Below are 5595 nucleotides of genomic sequence, written 5' to 3'. Positions count from 1 at the left end.
AATGTAGCGATGAAAACGTGAAGACATTACAATTTTTGAAGGCAAGTTTAAAAAGAGATGTTCATTGAACACATCATACGGAGTACTTTGTTCATGTTTTCCTGACAAAGCACCAGAGTTCGTATTTAAGAATTGTATCAGTCGATGTGCAATTGTTAAATCACTTATCAGCGAATGAGATTATTCAATTAGTAGGAACACTCGACAATGCCACAACAAGTGTGAAAAACATCGCTCACTTTGTTATGCAACTGTCAATAGCAGTGGATCTCTTCATACCTAATTTATTCTGATTTTAACTCATGGTTAGATTAGACAATGCTGGATTATTCCTACAATACTTGTGTGCCACATCATAGGGATTAAATCAGTGAACTTTGTCCAGTCGTTATTTTGCTCACAAATTGCTGAAAAACGTGGTGTGAGAGCACGTCTTTCTGCCACATGTGGAATATAAATGTGATCTTGCCCCTGCAAATAACATTTGCCAGGACATTTTGGATAACGTCATAACATTCGCTAAATATGACAATGAAGAAATACAATATGGTAAGTGCATGGAAAAAACATTATTATTATGTGGTGGTTAAAGTGATTCCTTTGCCTTCAGATTTGGTCCAGGTTTATATTAAAGTAAAAATTATAAAATTTTGCCAGAGCTATACGTTGTAAAATTACGGTGCATTCAAACAAATCACAATTACCCCAGCACATTCAATCAGCGACCACTTACTCTAGGCGGAAAAATGTCTTCATTCTGTATTGTAAAGGATTGAATTACCTAAAGTATTGCCTCTCAATTATACCAAGTAAAGTAACAATGCTTTTTTTATGAAATGTGCATTTCCTGCTGCACCATTGATTTTAAACATGATACGTTTTAAAATTTACAGACATTTTTTCAAGTTTACATGATTTTTCACTCGGAAACATAACTCCTAAACATAGCTCAGTAAGCAGCGTCTGCGTTTTTTGAGGCCATTCTGCTCGTGATTAGAAGCACTCTGAAGGCTGTGCTTATTGGTGAACATTGCATAGATCACACGTGCTGCCTGGCCAGGAGATGCCCGCAAGTCCAGGAGATGGCAGTGCAGCAAGTAGGTTTGTGAATATAATAAGTTCAACTTGCATCGTGACTCATGATATTCGCTCACTCTCGTCGAGAGCGAGAAAACGACTGGGAGGCAAGAGGAACCACGGACAGAGTCAGAATATGCATTTTTACGGGAGGAATCCGATGAGCAATAAAGTTATCTTTTCACAGATGTCCAGTGGACGCCATGTGTACACGGGTTCCGTGTGTATGTACATCCCAAGGGGGGTGATCGCCTAATAGGTGAAGTAGATTTGTATATGAGCGTAGAAACACAAAGTGCTAGCCTGACATGTCAAAAGAAGATAGACGCATTCAACGCGTATGCCACACAGTTGGCTATTATGATGATAATCGTGATTTTGATGATGGTGCAGTAGGTGCTGGTTATTTCAGTGCAATAATCCACGTGACAATGGACATCTGTAAAAAATAGAGCTGCATAGCTCATCGGATTCCACCAGTATAAATAAATATTCTGACTCTGAGTATGATCGTGCATTTACCATATAGTTCCGTTAGAGCAAAGCTACCGAGTCGCAGTTATTCACAAGAGAACGTCCGTTTGGATGGGGCCACTTAATTGATTTGCTTTTCGCCCATTCCACTTGAGCCGCCACATCCGCGTAAGACGACGGGCAGAGCGCTGCCACGCCGATCTCTCGTGTGCGATTTCCAAACTCCGTTCCTGTCATTCCCAGCGGCGTGTTACAGCCAAGAAGTGAGACGAATGCCAAAGAGAACAAGAGATTGTATACATATACTGTATCCAAATAGCTGCTGGTTCTGTAGCGTTCGTTGAATTCATCCCTTTAGAAGCTTATTCCTGGAAAGTAGGTATGCAATAATGGGGTCCGTACGGTGAATGTTGTTGTGAATTAGATCGACCTAAACTGAAGTTTGAGTCAGCGTGAGGCTTTGTGAGCGGCAGGGGGAAAAAACAAATTTAGACCTGGGTGGGTTTCGATTGAGGCCATGATGGAGATGGAGGAGATGGAGGAGGTGGAGTTCGTGAAAAGGTGCCACGTCCGCAAACGCAGTCTGCTGGGCTTCGATGAGTTTGGCTTTGCCATCTTCAGGAAGTACTCGGAGGAGTGGAGCGAGCAGCACCGGACGCACGACTACAGGTGACGACAACGCACACAGCGCACGTTTGCTCACGGCCGTCGCGTGTGGCCTCGTGGTCTGTCTGAGCAGCGAGCCAGCGTGAATGGGCCGAGAGCCCGACTTTCACTCGCCAGGGTGGGGGAGAACATGAGAGAAATACAAATATTGGCTCACCTATACTGACCTCTTGCTAGATAATATTGGTTTTGGGAAATTAGTAGGCCGATTAGAAAAGCATATTTTATGTTTTATATCGGGTTCTGTTTATGAATTTTATTATATATATATTATCCATATAACTTAAAGACAAAGCCCTGACAATCTACACAACAACGTGTTATGGATGTGTATATGTTATTGCAGTATTGCCTTTTGCGTTGAACGGGACCTCGTAGTTTAGATCAGGGGTCGTCAACCAAAATATCAAAAAGAGCAATTTTTTTCGAATTCTGAAATAAGAACCCGCTCAATATTTCATGAGCCACAATGCACGTAAATAACATCACGAAGCAGTTCCATCAAGAGCCGCATGCGGCTCCAGAGCTGCAGGTTGCCAACCCTCGGTTTAGATGGAGTGCTCTTGCCACAAACTAATGGCACCCCAACAGGTAGCGCTTAGCAAGCCTGACTTCTGCTGGTGACACCTAGAAGGGCGATTTCGGTTCAGGTTCGTATCGATTAAACAAATGCTGCCGGATACTTTTGGTCTGGGAAGCCAAATGGGTCGTTGTATGTAAAGACACAGAGCAGAAGCCTATTTATGTGTTCTCTCCTACCCATACGAGAGAAAGAAAGCCCCTCAATTGACAGTATGAATTCTGTGTCTATTTTGGCATTCTAATTTTATTTCGATTTTGGGCACGGGCCCACAATCAAAATGTAGAAAATTCAAATCGCGGTCGTGCATCAACTCGGATTTAATTTAAATCTGTTGTCGATAACATGAGTACCATCTTGTGGGAGAAATCAACAGATGGTGTTTTTGTATGCAAATGCTTGCCCCCAACCATATGGACGTGGGATTTCTACCGTACATGGCAAATTATTCCCACCCCCATATGCATTTGAGCATGCAAACCTCTTTGACATTCCACTTAATGTTTTTTTTTTAGTTACAAACTGCTTTCAGCAAACTGCACATTGTTGGTATCAGTGCTATAGAAGGCTTCCCTCTAGCGTCAAAAGATGAGAATTAGCCACTCCGAGTGGAATCCGTCTCCAACAGCGTGGTGTGGTTCGATTTCAACTAATTTTTTTATTTCAGAAGCGACCTGACCAGATATGATAGCTCAACAAAGTGGCTTATCATGTAAAAAATTATACGAGACAAATATTAATGTTTGTAAATGTGAAGGGAAAACCCGGAGGACCCGGAGAAAAGTCCACGTGACCACGGGGAGAACATGCAAACTCCAAATATTCAGGCTTCAGGGTCAGGATCAAACCCACGACCTCCTGTATAGCAGGCGAGGTAGTTAACATCTCGCCACCATGACGCCCACCAATCGAGGTTAACGATTGTTACTGCAGCTGTCATACTTTTTTTTCCGACTCAAGTGAACTTTGAGGCTATGTTGATCAATGTCGGTTGCCTGAGTCAGCGGTAGAAATTCCACATTGCCATTGCAGGGAGCAGTGGGGTTGCCACCTTTTCCACCGTGGACAAAATGCAGACACATTCCTCAGTCAGCTTATGTCTCTTAAAATTGTGCATTACACTGTCATAAAGTTGAACACAATACCAACTGGTCTTGGTACAAATCAATTGCTGCCACCCGAACACAGCTGCAAATTCCTGGACTGTCTAATGTCAGAGACTCGGTCATCGGCTTGCCACCTATCTGGGACAAACCTAGCCAGGTGGAAAACCTAGGGACTGATTTCCCACACAGTGGTACTCAATTTATCAACGCCTAAGAGATAATGGGCACTTGGGCCTGGTCTTGAGATCATTCTCATTCGTTTCACCTTTGAAAATTAAACACTCGAGGTGCAGTTGTTTACTGTTACATAGTTCACTGAATGCCACCGATCACACATTGCATGGGCATTCAGTAACAGCAATTGACGTTTAACACGTAGGCTTTAACGACCCTAAAAGTAGTATAGGTTATTTGCTCATAATAGAGGACCCAGCCAATTAGTAAGGTTTGTCACGTAAACAAAACATGGCAATTCGTTACTAGGATTTGTGGAGAATTTTTCCACAAATCTGGCTGTCGCCTGATGATGCTAGTTGTGGCGAAACGTCACAGTACTCGAATTGTAAATGTTGTGCGTTTACTCTCCAACACACCGGTGTGCTGTACTCGTAACGCATTGCCATGTTTTGTCTACGTGACAAAGCTCACTCATCGACTGTGTCGTGCGGTTTGAACCCAAAAAAATATATATATTATGAGAAAGTAACCTATACTACGTTTTATATCACCTGTCATATTTTATTGTGAAATGCCGGCTGGGATGAACTCACACGTACTGCATAGCGAACCCACATTGAATGGAGGTTTAGGAAGTAAACATATACGTTTGTATTTCACGCAGAGATTTGTAGAACTCCCAAAGCTGCTGGGCTCCGAGGTGACCAGGAGATAGCGGCCCAGCGAGCAGCTGATTGAATCCATCTGTGCGGAGCTTTTAGGGCCTTCAGTGATTGATGTCAGAGTTTTCTCTGGGCACGACCGTTTCCTGCAACGAGCACAATCAGAATCTGTATTTATTTTGGAGGAATCCGATGAGCCATGAAGCTCTTTTCGCATATGGCCAGTAAAGGCGGGTCAGAACGTTACAACAACAAACAATAAATAAATACGATAGGAGTGCAAAGTATAGGAAAGGTAAACAAATCACTTAAAACATAGACAAATTAATCTAAATATTTTTTTAATCTTACCAGGTAAAGCCTACTGAGCTATTAAAATATTTTTCAGAAGCAACTTGAGGTATTCCTGGATAAATAGGTCATTATTATCATCTGAAGTAAATTATGGCATGGTGAAATGTTTTGCACACTGCACTTGCAATCCAGAATTGTATAAACCTCCCCCCACCTCTGCCATCCCAGCTGTATAATTGGGTATAGCACAGTGAATCGATCGGCAAGTTGCGTGTCGTGGGATAAAGTGTGGGTACACCCACCTGTTTCAAGACGTCTGGCTAACGTGGAAGAGAAGGCCAAAATGCGCTCCAAGATGAGCTCTTTCGAATGGAGAAGGCTCTTCTGCCAGCAGTGGCGTGAGCCAACAGTTACAGGGCTGCACCTGTACCGGTACCCATCATCATTCGAGCAAGGAGATACTTTCGACTTTTTCTTTTGACTGTTGGATATTTGCGGTCTTCGATTCAACCTCTCCTTCTGCCACAGTCAAATGATGCAATTTTCATTGCCGTGCAGC

Source organism: Lampetra planeri, chromosome 8, assembly GCF_965212315.1.
Source record: "Lampetra planeri chromosome 8, kcLamPlan1.2.h2, whole genome shotgun sequence".
Classification (NCBI taxonomy): Eukaryota; Metazoa; Chordata; class Hyperoartia; order Petromyzontiformes; family Petromyzontidae; genus Lampetra; species Lampetra planeri.
This window is presented reverse-complemented; position numbering follows the sequence as displayed.